This window comes from Pithys albifrons, chromosome 13 (assembly GCF_047495875.1).
Source record: "Pithys albifrons albifrons isolate INPA30051 chromosome 13, PitAlb_v1, whole genome shotgun sequence".
NCBI lineage: Eukaryota > Metazoa > Chordata > Aves > Passeriformes > Thamnophilidae > Pithys > Pithys albifrons.
Window position 1 is genome coordinate 19,659,034 of NC_092470.1, and position 17,022 is coordinate 19,676,055.

General features: G+C 47.8%; 1 protein-coding gene across 13 annotated transcripts in view; it reads right to left on the reverse strand.

Moving 5' to 3' along the window:
• The window catches only part of MEGF11 (multiple EGF like domains 11), a 274,889-nt gene that overhangs the window by 153,399 nt on the left and 104,468 nt on the right, over positions 1-17,022 (reverse strand). The gene's annotated exons all lie outside the window — the stretch shown is intronic.

Here is a 17,022-nt window from a genome sequence, read left to right on the forward strand (position 1 = left end):
TTCCCTCTGCACAGCCCCAGCAGGTGTGGGGAGGGGTTGGCTGTGCCCAGCTGGTTCTTCACAGCTTTCTTGAAGATCCCATGCTTATTTCCCACGTTACATGACCTGACTCAAACTGGTCATGTCACCAGTGGGAAGGCACCTCCACCACACCTGGGGCATCACTCCATCCCCCTGACAGGTGCTCAGCCCACCCCACAGCCAGAGCCTGCAGAAAGCTCCTGACTGAAGGTCCTGCTGGCACAATCTGATAGGACTGATCAACCCCAGACAAAACCCAGAAGGATGTTTTGCTGCAATTATATCACGTTTATGTGATTGCAGAGTGCAACAGTTTACAGCCACGACAGGAAATACTCTGGTGTGGAGAATGTGAGTGAAACATCTCCGTGAGCCTCGGGAGATCTGCGTGCCCAGGGACCAGAGATCAGTGTGACACACAAGGACTTGGTGTTTGTGCTCAGGCTGATGCTTAGCAAGCTGCAGTGCAGCAAACAGAAAAGTGGAGTTGAGCTGTCATGTAAGAAAATTGATTCTGACAAGACTACAAGTTAATTCGTCACTATTTTGCAACTTCTTTGCAAAGCCTTTGCTGAGCTGTCCCCGAGGACAGCGTGGAATCTGCACACTGAAATTAGGGCCAGAGTTAAACATCATTACAGCTCAGGTACAGCCCCAGCTCAGCATCTGCCTACTAATGCATTCCCTTCCCCATTCCAGCAAGGACATGACTCCAGCAAAGGTTAGGAAGATTATTGCTCAAGTTGCAAATTGCTTTTAAGTAGAGAATCAAGTTGAGATGCGTTTCCAGTGAGAGGAAAGTCACTGAATGGACACCTGACAGTCACCACAGTCCCTGGGCACTCGTATTTTCCTGCTTTTCTCTTGCACCTCCACACACACAAACCCCTGGATGAAATCAGGACCCAGAGAAGCTGTGGCTGCCCCATCCCTGGGAGTGTCCCAGGCCAGGCTGGAGCAACCTGGTTAGTGAATGGCATCCCTATCCATGGCAGGGGTTGGAATGAGATGAGCTTTAAGGTCCCTTCCAACCCAACCCACTCTATGATTTCATAATTCTAAAGAAAATAAAGAAGAATATCAGAGCTCATTTTTGTACTAATATATCCAAATTAAATCCCCACTCACACCAGCCATTCCAGTGCTTTAGTGTAACACAGTATGAAGGATTGGTGGATATTTTAGAACTGGATTGCGAAGAACATGTTGTTTGACAGTTTTATTTGAGACTGTTAAATATTAATTGCTGAACAAAAGGGTGCATTAAAAAATCATGTTGGGTACAAGTAATTCAACTCCCTATAACTAGAAAGAATATTTGCATACCCACCCTCTCTCAAGCCTAAACAATCTCACTTTGGATAGTTTGGGGGGTCTTGGTGGTTGTTTCTACCAGAGTGAACAACTGATTGTCATTTGACTTACAGACTGAAGGGAAGGTGGGGACACAGCCAAACATCACAGGTGGCTTTGTAGCAGCAATGTAAGCAGTGCCCCCAACATTCCAGTTGTTTCAGTGGCTGGTTAGGATCTTTTGGGAAGGGAGGAAAGGAATTACAACACTATCTACCTGAAGGGAAGTTCTGGCCAGGTGGGGGTTGGTCTCTTTTCCCAGGCACTCAGCAATAGGACAAGGGGGCAAGATGGGCTCAAGCTCTGCCAGGGGAAATTGAAGTTGGAGAGCAGAAAAAAATTCTTTGCAGAGAGAGTGCTCAGGGATTGGAATGGGCTGCCCAGAGAGGGGGTGGATTCCCCATCCCTGGAGGTTTTTCAACTGAGCTTGGCCGTGGCACTGAGTGCCATGATCTGGTAAAGGGACTGGAGCTGGACCAAGGGTTGGAGTCGATGATCTCAGAGGGCTTTTCCAACCCAATCGATTCTATGATTCTAACACAGAAAGAACCCGCTGGTTGTCTGGGGTGCTGCCACCTCTCCCTTGCTGTAGGACAGCAGAGCTGCCTGGAGGGTGTGAGGTATGAAATGTCTGTCCTGAATGGGCAGGAGCAGGCCCTGCACAGCTTGCAGTGCTGCTCAAAGTAGGCTGAGAAGCCACAGGCTCTTCCCCCAGGCACAAACTTACCCTCCATGTTGCAAACACAGAGACCTGTCAGTGCATATTTTGGTCTCTGGCATGAATTTAGAGCTGATGGGCCAGGCACTAAATTGAGACTCTTGCCCCAAATCCATCTTATTCTCAAATAGACAGTGCATTACAGTCAGAACTCCTTAATTTCACTAATTACTTTTTAATGACCATAAGCAAACAAAAGACCCCAGGAAGGTGCCCTGTGCCAGGAGACTCAGTGCAGTGTCTGGTCAGAGTCACAAACCCAGTCATGCCCACCTGCTCTGCAAACCCGCCAGCACCTCAGATTGGGCTGGGTTCAACTCCTCAAGACATGGAGACTCTGCTCATTCTAATTAGACTTTTGGAGCAGGGACACCTGTACTGAAAAGCCATCTGAAAGGGGCTCAGATGGTGACTCTGATGCTTTCCAGAAGCAATCACTGACTTTGCAGAAACAATTCTCTGCCATTATTTGAACTAAAGTGACTCCAAATCGTCTTGTGTTTTATAGACTCTTATTTCCTAAATTTTAGAAAATGCCTCATAAACCTTTATATGTCTCTCTTTATTCCCCTCTTCTCCTCTCCCCTCTTGAAGTTCAAACACAGAAATCCACTGCTGGAGGCCCCTGGGGTGGCAGCCTGGCAGCTTCTGCAAATGTTGAATTCACAGAATCCCAAATGACATTAAATAAGTGTTTGTGATTGCCTGTCTCTGTTTTCCAACCCTGTGTGAGAGGGTGACACTGGTGGCACACTTGGCAGTTCCCTCTGAAACAGTGACCTGGCTAGGACAGTCCCCACACAGAACAGTTGGTAGTTGGGTCCCTGTGGCATTTTGAAGCACATTAAAGGGCTCTCTCTGTGATCCAAGATGGTGTTGCTGACTCTCAGCCAGGCTGCCCGAGCAGCACCAGCCAGGCTGTGGGAAACCAGGAACAGCAGAGAACTCCAGGCACTGCAATCCTGCCCTTGCTCTGCTGGAGAGCCATTTCATGGCTGTGCTGCAGCATCTCACCGTGGGCAGAGCCATGGGCAGCTCCTTCAAACCCACTTCACTGCCTGCCCATGGCTCAGGCAATCAGGACAGCTCCGAGTGGAGCTGCAGCTCAGGAGCCCCTTCCCACCAGGAATGGGAGGGATCAAGGGCAACAAGGGAGGGGAGCAAAGGAAAAGAGTGGATAAAAGCAGAAAGCAAGAGGGAAATGAGATGGGAGGGAGATGAGAAGAGACAGAAGGGGGGACATGGGGACAAACAGGGCTGGGCCCAGCACAAAGGATCCTCTCAGCTCCAGGCTCTGGAAGCAGCAACCATGAGCAGGGTGTTTTGGGAACTGGTGATCCAGCCTTGCCTCAGCAGGAATCCCAGCTCCCTCTCTGCCAAGGAAAAGTTCACCTGCTTTTTGGCCTGGGTTTATCTAAGACAAACACATTCTGGTAATGTGACATTGCCCACTGTGAGGGAGTGTTTAACGACATACAGGACTGCACTCAACTTCTGAAACAAAAACACTGATTCATGTTCCTGTGTCCAGAGAATCCCTGTGCTGAAAGCCTGACATGAAAGGTGGATGAGTGAGGAGACACCAGAGAGCCTCAATTAACGTGCTGGTTTATATTCCCCACTGCCTGTCAGGTGTCCCTGAGCTAACAGGGGGCTGCAATAAAGGATTCTGGTGAGGGAGACCTTGGGCCTTCCAAAGTCTGGCAGCACCATCATCCAGGGGCTACACAAGTTGTGCCTTATGCAGAACATGTGTTATAGTTTGAGCCAAAACTACTACAACATGGAACAATCCCAACCACATGGAAAAACAAGTGCTGGGATCAGGCAGGTGATGTCAGTGGGAACACCACAGGCAAAGGCCAGGGAAGAAACCCCTTGTTTCACATGTCTGAAATGTAGTTTCACTAACTACAGGTAAGGCCCAGGCTAGTTATGCATTAATGTTCGTATATTCAGATGAAAGTGCAATAATAACTCAAACAAACCTGTTTCTATCTCTTGAAAATAACAAATAGCCCAAGTGTAAATTTTTCTGTACTGAGTTTTGAAGTTAAAACCCTTTTACACATTTACACCTCGTAGTGCTCTCCTGCAGTGGAGGGGTTTGTTCTCTAACTCTTATCAAAACAGCAAATATCTGCAGTTCATTTCAGAACTGTGTCTGCATTAGAAGTTAATGTACTGATTAATTCACCTAATTGCAGGAAGCCAAACAATCCTGCCAATGCAGTTCCACAGAGCCCCTGCCCAGGCTGGACCAGCCCCTGGAAATCCCAGCACGGGGCCACGAGGGAATTTTAAACACTTCTGCTGCCCATGTTTGTGGTGTTCAACTCTGTCTCTTTTGAAATATCAGAGACTTGTTTGACATTTAATTTCCATTCCTGCATTGAAACCAGGAAAATCCGTGGCTCCAGAGGAAGGCAGTGAGAGAGGAGCAAACATGAGCTGATCAGTCATGGAGTTGTGAATGGTGATGAACTCATTTCCTAACAGTGTCCAGGGAAAGTAAAGTTCAGCTTCTGTGCAGAGAGCTCACACCAGATCAATTAAGTGCTGAATGGTCCTTTAGGAAGGATGGGAGCTGGCTCTGAGCTCTTCAATGAAATATAAGTGGCAGAAGAACCTCATAATTCTCCTCCCAGAGGGCTGGGCAGTGCTGGAAATGCTCAGGGGACAGAGCTCCACTGACAAAGGAAGTTTGTCACACATGTGCCCTATCCCAAAGAGAAAACTTCAAATCTGTGACCCTCCTGAATCCCACTGTGATGGAAGAGTAAGCAGAAAGTCTCAATTATGAAGATAAAGAGGATTTTTAACGTAATTCACCATAATTTTAACTTGTGTTTCTTGAATGTTACGAAAGTCTCCATTTCCCACACGAGCTGTGTGCCTCATGTACCTGTGCTGGTCATTGCTGATTTTATTAGAGGAATATTCCATTTCAGCAGAGGAATCTCAGTGGAAAGCCTGTGTTGTGTAAGAGGCACTGGAGGCATCACAGCAAGTGGTACTGACAGAGCCAGAACAGTCTCCATCAGGAGTGGCCCCTCTGACAGGGGCTCCAGCATTTCCAGCTCACTGTGCTACTGCTTAATGTGTGACTTACAGAACAGGCAGAGTTTGGGCTTTTATCTGCATTAGAAAACAAAGGATTAGAAGAACCCCTGTCCACAGTCACATTCCTGGGATTTCCCAAACAGAGAGGACATGGAATTTGTGCAGATCCTGAGAACCACAGCTGAGATGCACATTTTAGTTTCCTTAACGAAGCACAACGATTCCCCACAGACAGCTCTGTGCTCTGCTCCCCCATTATGGCAATCCCAGCCCAAGCCAGAGAATTCCCTGCTATTTCATTCATCTCTGCAAAACTGATGTTGCTCCTCCCCATGTTTCTCCCCTGCCACACCTGCTCAGGGCTAACAGACCCTTCCTGTGCACCAACCCCAAGGGCACACGTGGAGTTCACCTGAGTCTCCTTCTCTGCTCAGCCCAGAGGGAATTCCTGAGGAGAGCAGCTGTCCTGCTATAGAGAAACCACTCAGAAATGTTCAATATTGAGCTGAAACATCTGACAAGGGCTGGGTTTGTGCTGTCAGTTAGAGGAGCCCAGAATGATTCCACTTGTGCAGCTCTGTATGACTCAAACTGTGATCAAAATGCGGTCGAGGCTCTCCCGAGATGCAACACGTCCCTTACAACAACAAAGCAAATGAAGCAAAGGAGAAGGAAAAGTGAATTAAAAAAGCATTGATCTCACAGATACAAACCAAGTTGGGATAAATATTAGCACTGATGACTTCCTTTCCATTACCCACAATGTGTTTTTCCTCGCAGAAAGAGAAGGGGTTTAATACCATCTATCACTCATGGAGTGCATGGAGCGTGAAGGATGCCTTGGAGCAAGTTAACGGCTTGGCTGTGCCTCAATTTGTCATAGTCATACACAGAGCAAAACTGCACCTCCTAATACATCCAAACATGTTGCATCCTGGAAGAACAACCCAACATCTGGTCATCTATAACTCAGAGTGCCCCATCATGACTGCGTGTCAAAGTAATTCATTAATGTCCTTTCCTGCTGTCACACGGAACAGGAACGTTCACCTCACACGCTCAGCGTTGGAGCTCACTGTTTTAAGGAGAAACATCTGTTTCTTCTGTAGCAGTTTTCATCTAGAAACTCCAGCATCCCACCCAAAGGCAGTCAGGATCACCATTCCATAAACCAGTACATGGAATACAGAGGGAAGGGACGTGTCCAGAATGAAGCAGCAATCCCAAAACAGAGCTGGGAACAGAGCCTGAATTCCTGACTATGAGTAAAGGATTCTACTCATACTGTTGAATACACTGATGAAAATACATCCTGTCATAAGAATTTCCATGGCATTTCAGGACTTCAGAATGAGAATAACCACATAATTTTTGGACAGGCTCACCATAATAGAGTTCTGCTCTCACATGCAGAAGATTCCCATGGGCTCTCAGAACGCTCTGACCTCCTGCTCAGATATTCTGTGTTGCCCTCCATACCCAACAGCTCTCTGAGCCTCCTGCTCTGATCCAGAGAGCAGCAAAGTTACAGCAATAAAATAATTCATGGAATCATAGAATAGTTGAGGTAGAAAGGGCCCCTGGAGACCATCTGGTCCAAACTCCTGCTCAAAGCAGGATAAGCTGGAACAGGTTGCCAAGGACTGTGTCCAGCTGAATTTGAGTATCTCCAAGGACAGGCTCCTTGAGCAACCTATCCCAGGATTTAATTACACTTACAGTAGAAGAGCTTTATAAAGCCTAAAAGGAACTTATATTAGATTGACCTCTAAGCTGTGAATCTGAGCACTCTGAAGGGGCCTGGAGTCAGATGCTGAGGAGGAAAGATGGTGGGACCCTCCCAGATCCCACCAGAAGGGTCTCTAGGAAACCCAGCCCTGGCCTCCCACCACCACAGTCCATGCATGGGCTGAACAACAAGACCCTCTTCCCAACTGACTCCTGAATAACCTCTGGCAAAAGGAATCCTTGACCTGATGCTGAAAACAAATCCATTGGGCTCTGTCCTGAAACTCATGTGTATCAGAACCCCACAAGAGGAGTCACCATGCTCTCCTGGTACTCCCAAACTGGACCCTGGGGAATCCCAGTGGCTGGAATTCATCCTGGAAGATAATAGTTGCAGAAATGCATGGATTATCTCACTGCTCTGCCCACTGACTGAGGTGCCATGTGATTGAAAAGGCCACAGCAGGTGATGAAGTAAAGGCCACTCTGGAGTCCAAGAACTCCTCCAGCTTCCAGCCCTGTCTCCCTCCTCCCACTCCAGCAGAATCTGTGGGAAAATGGACCTTCCACAGGAATCCTCGTGTCCTCTTCTACAGTTTGTTTCCAGGCTTTGATCTCTCTTTGAAACTATCACTGCAACTAAGGAAGTCAGAGAGGGCACCACACTTTGGGCCTTGGCTAAAAACTCTCCTGTAATCAATTTTCATGATTTCCTGATCCTGCTACAAAAGTGAAAGGCTGCAGCCCCGTCCATGGGGTTCATAAAGGTGAGAGCCCAGCAGGCAAGAGGAAGGAAAGAAACTGTCCCCTCTAAACTACCCCAAAATGTCCCTTGTTTTCTGTTTCATCTTCTGTTAACATTGGAATTTTGCAGGTTAATTTCCCCCTGAATTTCACCGGAATTTGATGCATTTTCAAGCATTCTGGACAGGGTTACAAAGCCTGGCAGCCTCTGGCCGTCACATGAACAGGCAGAAAAGCCTCTGAAAATGAGAATGATGAGCTGCAGAGCCTTTCTTGTTGAGTAACCACCCCCCAAGATCAAAGGATGAGTGTCTTATCTCTCTTTTTTCTGCTTGATGCCCTGGTATAAAACACTCCCAGTAACAATACACACTTCATTTCCATCTGGCATTTGCTGTTATTCCTAATGGATCCTAAATCCTTGTGGCACAAACCCATCCCATGGCAGTGGACAGACCTCACTGCTGCAGGGCAGCTGTGCATGGGAACCTTTCTCCCACACTTGCTTTCTTTCCCCTTTCCACCTTTCTCCAGTGAACTCCCTGTTGTTCTCTAAGCAGAAGTGTCTTTAGCAGAAAGGCTCTTTTTATTTCACTCCACACCCAGGAGCTCAATGTGCATTGTTATTCTCTGACTCTCCCCGTCTTTTAGGGCACTGATGATATTTCTCGAGTTCCTGCCATCACAAGCAGAGTGACACCCACACCTGTGACACTTGGGTCTCTTCCCAGCTCCCCTGACAAATGGCTTTCTCTGTGCTTTCTTGAACAAGATTGAGGCCTTTTGAACTCTCATTTTCACTCCCAAACATTCAGATATTCTGTTGGGCTAACACAGGCCTGTTTAATAAATAAAATCCTGCAGCTTTCCTGCACAGAGTCAGGCCTTTTGGAGCAGTAAGGAAACGACTGGAGGATGTGCTTGTTACTGAACACACATCCAAGGCAATCAAATGCTATAAGGAAGGGTCAAGACTGAAGGTGTGAAGTGTTTTCAGGAGTATAGAAATACAAGTGAACCTGTGACTGTATCAATTTTCCTTAATGTGCAAAATTCCTGGTGTGTCACCCAACCTTTCTGTCAGTAACAAAATAAAACCTGGCTATTGAAAACTGCCCTTTCTTTGCTTGCACGAGCCTTCCAGGCCCAGAAAAGGCAGTTTTGGCAGTGGAATGCACTGTAACTTCCAGTATCCCACTGCAATACCTCCAGTTTGAACATTACACAGCATTTATTGAAGCCACAGTGCCCAGGACTGCTACAGAACATGTTTACGTCCCTTCATAAACACTTCAACAGGTTTCTCTGCTGGCACCAAAAGGAGATAAATGCCACTTTAACCAGAGCACTTCATCTCTCAATCCTTCTCCTGTCAGGTTAGCTCCTGGTTCAGATTCTTGTCGTGGTTTAAACCCAGATGGCAGCTGAGAACCACCAGCCACCAGTGGGGTGGGGGAACTGGAAAAGGGTGATGTGTTGGTTGAGACAAGAACAGTAACACCACCACTGTTGTATTCATTTGTGACACATCCACCTTCAGGGATGTGCTGCCCCAAGCCCAGCTCCCTGCACACCCACCTTCTTTTCCATCCCCACCTGCTCCAAGCTGCTGTCTCACCTTTCTTCTTTTCCTATTCCCCCCCCAAATTCCTTCCCTGTCATGTCTCAACCTTTATTTTGCCCTGTTTTCTACTCCATGTATCACCTTCCCCTGCTCCTCCTGGCCCTGGGCTCTGCTCACAGCCCGTGGTTCTGCTACAAGCACCTCCTCTGGAGTGTCAGGTGTGGTGCTGGCTCACCATCTGCTCATTTACTGTTTGGTCACGACACATCCCCTCATTCTGATGCTCCTCCTTGCAGAGGCTGAGGGCTCCCTGCCCTCCTGCCAACGCCAGATTAGCAGGGAGAACAAAACGCTCACCTGGAGCGGAGCAGGGAGGGCTCTGATCTGCCAGCCCTGCATTTACAGCCAGATATGCACTTGTGAAGTCCTCTGCTATCTCATTATTTCTCTCCACATCACTGAGGCAGACAAGCTGTCAACAAACACCCAGTTCACTGGGGACACCAGATACCTGCTCCTGTGGCAAACACCTTTTCAGTGTTCTGTAAGGGCTACAAATAAGTGTCAGGGTATCATTTGAGGGGCCTAAGAGGGATTTTCATGAGCATAGTTTAGGAGAACAGGATTCCTCAGGGAAACCAATGAAAATATTTCACTTCAGAACCTTGCTATCGTAATTACAGTAGCACAAACACTGGGCCAAACAAAGAAAACTCCCTGAAACTTTGCCATTTTACACAGATGGATTTAAGACCACCATGGCCTGCTCTTGCATGGAGAAGCTACTAGAAATGTGATTGCAAGTCTGTGCTAAAAAGAAAGTGCAGAGAGAATTTTTACTTATGTTTCATGTGTGAAATGGCACATGTATCTCTAGTTTTTCATCTAAAAGTGGTCTTCTATTCATACACAAATTTTATTGGCATGAAAAGAACTGGAAACCAAATAAATAGCAGAATGATTCAATCCACTGCCCCATCCCCACAATGGGGATCTCAGCACTCCCAGCCCCTCATTTCAGGGTGCCCTGTGGCACCCCCTCTGTGCCATGCCCTGCAGACCTGCCCAGCACACCCCCAAGGGTAGCAGAGCTGCCTCCAGGCTGTGTTTGAGTGCAGCCCACCCAGGGCAGCAGTGCCAGCTGTCCAGGACAGCCTGGCTGTGCTTGGCAGGCTGTTCATGGCTGGCTGAGCTCTGCCCAGCCCACCACACTGTGCCATCCCTCTGCAGCTCCGTCAGGGCCACAAATACACTCAACTCCCATGGGAATCATGGAGAAATGAGGACTCCCCACCCTGTGGAGGCTTCTCTGAGTTCCCACAAACCCAGGGTGAAGTCTGAGGATGAATTCCAGCATGTGACACGTCCCTCTGGTGCAGACAGTGAACTCTGGGGCACTGGGCAGGTGGGATGGAGGGGGCACGAGGGTGGGCACTGCTGGGTGCAGCAGCGCAGGCTCAGCTCAACACACCCAAACACACCCAGCTGCTGTTTTCTGAAACACAGTATTTCACTATCCTCATGTGGAGGTGCTGGGATTTGTGTCTGGACAGCAGAACACCCCCAGGGGAGGCTGGGCACCCCCAGACTGTGTCCCTGCAGCCTCGGCCCCCATGCCCGGGCACCTCACTGGTGCTGCTGGAGGCATTCCCTGGCTGTGCCCCAGCCCTGGGGCACCCACACACAGCCAGGCTCCTGGCCAGCACTGGAGGAGGAATATCTGTGATTTTCTAGCAAATTTGAGCTGCTGCAGGCCCGAGGTAGATTTCAAGTGTAATTTTTGAATGAAACCTTTGGTTTTCCCCTTTGAGTTCAACCTTTGAGGCTGCCCAGAGAACAGTGCTGTGAGTGGGAAGAACAGCAGCTCGTGCACCACCCTGAGAGCTCTGGGTGGGGCCTCTCCCAGTCCCAGCACGAGTCTTTGGGGGCAGTTATTCATAACCCAGACAAAGTCAGGGCAGGCCTGAGGCTCCTCCAGCTCCTGGACAGCTCCCAGGGGTGTCTCCTCCCTCTTTGGTGCTGCACAGTGGGCTGAGCTCTGCCCTCTCCAAGCGTTCCTTGAACGACCTCACTATGCCCAACACAGACACAAGTGGTTTAGAAGCTTTCCCAAGGACAACTATACCTTTTTTTTCTATTTTTTATCAGGCAAAAATCCCAAGAATACTTTTGAGTGGGTGTCCACAGCTGAGGTTTTCCCCTATGCCTTCTGAAAGGAAATTTTGTTCTTTTCTCCCAGTGACAGCTCTTAGTGACCAGGCCATAAAATTATACCAATGGTACTTTTAAATTGATCTAAAGTCTGTTCATTTATGTAGGGCACATTTAAAGCCACATTATTGTAAGATGCTTCAGCAATGAAATTCAGCATTAGCAATTCAGTTCATTAAAAAGGATATTTTAGTGGGTTCTTTCTTTTATAGCTATTACTCTAAAGTGAGAAAAACCTCAGTCAAATTAATAAAACTAACAACTCGTCACACATACTCTGTGCAGTCTGCTCTGCTCTCACCAGTTTGGCAGCCAAAAAAGATGTCTGAGAGCCAAATTCCCCCTTGCATAACCACACAAACCTGCATGGGAATGTGTTTAGCCCATTCAGTACTTGTCACCATGGTTTCATTTACTGAGAGTTATCCTTAAAGGGGAAAGTTCTAGTCCCCCACTGAGCCATTCCTCAGACAAGAGAAGGAAGTTCCCCTGTAGGTGTGAAAGGTGTGACCCCCCAGAGGGCTCTGCTGGGCCAGGAGGGCTCAGTTCCAAACCCCTCAGCAGCTCAGTGGCCTTGCTGTGGGACAGAACTTCCCTGGATAGCCTGCCTTGCTCCCAGAGCTGCACAGCCAGCTCTCTGCTCCCAAATCTGAGTGGCTTTTCCCCCTCCCTGCTGAAGAGCAGTCCCTGACCCACTGCCCCAAGGGCAGGTTACACACAGGGGTGCCCACAGCTTCTCCTGGGGGTTTGCAGCAGGAACTCAGACTGGTTTTCCACAGACTCCCAGCATGCAGAACTGCCAAACAGCCAGAGGTTCCTGCTCACACACAGCTGAGCAGGGCCTGGAGAGTGGCCCAGTGTGAGGGGACATGCCCAGGTGGCCACTGGTCCTTACCTGTGTCTCACCTCCTGTGTGGCACCTGTGAGCACCAAAGCCATGTCTGTGCTCAGCCTGGATGATACTCAGAAAGTCCTGGTCCCTAAAAGAGATCCTCACAAACCTCCTTTCCACCTCATCTCTCGAGTTCCCATCCAGACAATGGCTTGAGCATTTATCTAACTTAAATAAGTTAAGGTTGTTCCTCACTGACTTTAAAAGGACTATTCATATGCATGAGGAACATGCTGGATCAAGCCTTGAGAGCAAGGCTGGGGCTGGAACACAGAACTCCAGGGACTGCAGCAGATGGAGTCAGGTCAGCAAAACTGACTCTTCAGAATCATCCCAAAGAGGAAGGCTCAGAGGGCTCTGGGACTGCTGGGGAAATGATCTGTGACTGCCTTGGCTTCAGACACAGCCAGCTGATTTAGGGGAGGAAGAACTCTACCAGTCTCTGACAGGGAAAATGAAGGTGGAAAGGAAAAGGACACAGGGTGCTCAATTTCTATTTTTCACTCACTTCAGTACAAGACTCAGAACAACTGGCAGCTGACCTATTCATCATCAGTGAATCACATGGAAGTACAGAAAGCAGTTCCTTCCCAAAGTACATCTTGGGTCTATTTTTCCCTTCCCAGAATGAACTGCTGCCCTTTGCTCAGCACTGTTACTGTGGAAAGAGCCCTGGATAACACAACTCCTGTGCCTTTCCACAGGCTTGCAGCCCCTCCAAGGTGGGCAACTCATGGAACCTGGGAGGACACACAGCCCAGCAGAGTGGGCACAGCAGAGGCAGCAAGGAACAAGCTGGTTACCTGATTACACCAGCCCAGCAGGCACTGAAGGAGCTGGGTGGCTTTTAAGTTTAAGCAAGAGCAAATTGTTAGCACTGAGAGAGGCAGAAATCAATTCCACTCCGTAATTGCTGTGGAAAGATCCTCGTATGAGCCTCACTGGAGCTTGTTTTTACACATTTGCATCTCTTTGCATGATGCAGTTGTCACCAAGTCTGCAAATCACATCAAAATTAAGCTGTAATTTGAGCTTGGCTTAAATGAAAAGTGTATTAAAACTTTGAAGTCCACATGCTATGGATATGAAATCCTGGTTCAGCCAAAGCAGTAATTAAGACTTGACTGCAATTGAAGTTGAACAGCTTCAAAGAGATTTTTAGAAACTGCTTCTACACTCAACAGCTGAAATGATAAATGAAATACAGGGACATCACACCTGGTTCTGTCACCTCATCTGGCACTTGGAGACAACAGTCCCTGTGGCCACCAGCACTGTAGGACAGCTGAGACCTTTGGGGGCTGGCACTTTGCCTCTCTTTGGTGGACACTGGTGGTCTCCCAGTCAATCCTATCCTATAAACCTGAGGATGAAAAACCAACTAATGATTCTGGCAGATCAGTCTCTCACATTAGGATGAGTTTTGTTTGAGCCTGTACTCCAAATCCAGGAATCTTTCCTTTGAACTTCATTTCTTCTCCAGAAATAGTTCAAAGCATTTTGAGAGCACAGATGCCAAAATGCAGCCTGAAAACCAGCACAGCCTCCCTTTAAAACACTCCATTTTTCTCCAGAGGGCTCTGCTGTTGTTTTCCACAGCTTATCCAACAGCTGCCCTGGGATTCAGCCCAGGCCCTGCCCTTGCCATCCATCAGAAGCCTCAGGGCTGGAGATCCCACTGCCCTGGACAGGGACCTTCTGGAAGGTTCCACCTGCCTCCTGCTATGACCTTGGCTATTTTTGACAAAGACAGAAAGATGAAATAGATTCTTGCTCCCAGTTTGCACAAAACACCCTTTCTAAGGAAAACTGTGCTACCCACATGTACAGGCTCAGCCAGACAGCAACTCCCAGCCCTGAGCCCAGAAAAACAAAGATGCTTTGGTGTTACTAGACCAACATCTCTTTAATTACACTTTGGGCAAGTTCTGCATTTTCTACCCAAACTAACAGCAAAGCAAACACTTTGAAAGCCACTTTATTTTTTTCTTTACAACCTTTGTGTTTGTTTACTTTGAGATTTCACAACCAGGCACACAAAATTGTGGAAGGTTCCTCCTTTTAATTCTGAGCTTTCTTTTTCCTACCTGTTGCCCCTGTTTTGTGAGTCCCCTGTTAAGCAGAAAGATTTCTGTGATCTTCCCCACAATGAAATGCTCATGGAGTCAAAAGAGCCTTCAATAATTAATTGCCTGATTAGCATCCTGAAAGAAAGGCCACTTTCTTCCTCACAGGCCTGATGAATTCTATGAGAGGCTTGTTTAGATTTCACTGAGCTCTTTTTTTAGCTGTTTCTTCAAAACTAACTCAACAATGTTCTAAACCCTTAATTTAAAGAAGATGAAAAGTCCTACTTGTGTCAAGTTTAGGACAAGCCTAAATTCCTTGCTGGATTGGGGCCCAAAGGCCTGCAAATACAGATGGCTGTTAGCAAGCCCCAGAAGAGGCCAGGTAACCACCAACAGGCAATTGTCTTCCTACCAGAACTTCAACTGTTTGAAGTTAATTGCTTTGAAATAATTGGACAGGTGAGCAGGTGAGTTCACACAGAGCATTTGCAATCTTGCTTTGTATTTAAAAAAACAACAGTGCAGATTGCAAGGACAAAACAGGCATGATTTTAATAAAACAAGTTAAAAGGGAAGGGAAAGGTATGGTTGGGAGTTTTTAAAGACTTTTCCTTTTGGTTTGTAGCATCATTAAAACACTGAAAACATTATATCCATGAGCTTCTTTAGTTAATACCTCATTACTTCTCTCTTTATTGTTATGGTAATCAAGCCTTAATATATTGTAGCTTTGTAGCATGAAATGAAGGCGAGGCCTGTGGGCATGGACAGATGTAGAGCAGCATGCAGGAAAACACAGGTACAGAGCCATGCAGAGCTGAGCAGGGCACTGGGGCTCCTCATAATTGCTTAGCAATCCATCTGAAGTTATTTTAACCTTGACAACAGATGAACTCTAACATGGACCACCAGCAGTCACTGGGAAAAGCAAGTTTTGTGCTGTTGTCTTGCAGGCTGAGCTCTAGGAAAGCATCAAACCAAGTCTAAGCAAGATGATTAAATTGTTTGCATGGCTACAGGCTGTAGCTGGAACTATTCAAGACATTTAACTGAGAATATTTAGCCAAGGGAGGATGACAACACTGCAATAACACCACAGCTTTGCTTCCCCACGGGAAATCAGGGCCCAGGGTCAGGATCCAGACCCTCTCCTGCCACAGGCACACCAAAAAAATAAAGAGAAAGCATTTGGATCTGATTTCTGTTTCTGAAATGACACTTAGACCTTGTGCTGGAGCTCTGCTTAGGGATGAATTTCAACCATCAATCCAGTGAGAGTTATAAATAACTTTAGGAAGTTATAAATACCTTTTAGGAAATTCTAGTGGTCTTGTTGAAATAGTATCTCAGCAGGAGTGAGAGTCCAGATCTTCCTCAACAAAGCACACCACCCGACCCCCAGTGCCAGGGGGGCTCCACTGCCAGCATTGCTCTGAGCAGAGCTCAGCCCCCAGGGAACCATTCCAGTCCCTGGGAACCTTCCTAAATTTGCAGGGAGTGTTTGGGCTGGCAATCCCTCCCCCAGAGGAATCACTTCCAACAGGAACAGGGAAAGCAATGTGCCTGTGAGTGCCCCAATCCCTGGCACTCAGCACCACCCGGGGCAGTGGCAGAGCCCCAGGGGTTGGGGTGGCACCGTCCTGCCAACAGCTCCAGTGCATCCCGAGCACAGCCCCAGGAACATCCCACACCAGCATCCCACACAAACATCCCACACCAACATCCCACACCAACATCCCACACCAACATCCCACACCAACAACCCACACCAACATTGCACACCAACATCGCACACCAATATCCCACACCAACAACCCACACCAACATCCCACACCAACAACCCACACCAACATCCCACACCACCAACCCACACCAACGTCCCACACCAACATCCCACACCAACATCCCACACCAACAACCCACACCAACGTCCCACACCAACGTCCCACACCAACATCCCACACCAACATCCCACACCAGCATCCCACACCAACAACCCACACCAACATCCCACACCAACATCCCACACCAACGTCCCACACCAACATCCCACACCAACATCCCACACCAACAACCCACACCAACATCCCACACCAACATCCCACACCAACATCCCACACCAACAACCCACACCAACATCCCACACCAACATCCCACACCAACATCCCACACCAACATCCCACACCAACATCCCACTCCAACCCTGGAGCGGCTGCACAAAAATGAAGGAATAGGAGAGAAGGAGCAAAGGGACACACTGTCCCAGTAAAAGGGAAACGTTTCCACAGTGGGACTGGGTAACAGCAGGACAACACTGAACACGAGGATCACGGCCCTGGGAAACCTGGTTAACCTCAGTTAGGCAAAGCTCCCACTTCTCTCTGCTCTCTTGGAAATACTTGGAGTAAGAAGGGATTGCAGACAGCTGAGATCTCTGGATTTAAACCTTTTGGTTGAAACAAAGTCTCCAAACAATAAAGAGGCCAGTCACCCAAATTCCTGACTTCCATAAGGCCATTCCCTCCTCTGACAGTAAACTGGGGAGTGCTTGTGGGATCAGCCCTCAGCCCAGTGAATAACAAATGGAATGAAAGACAATGGGCACTATAGGCCAGCAAACACACTGATTATATTAATAAAATGAAAGCTTAAATTTTGA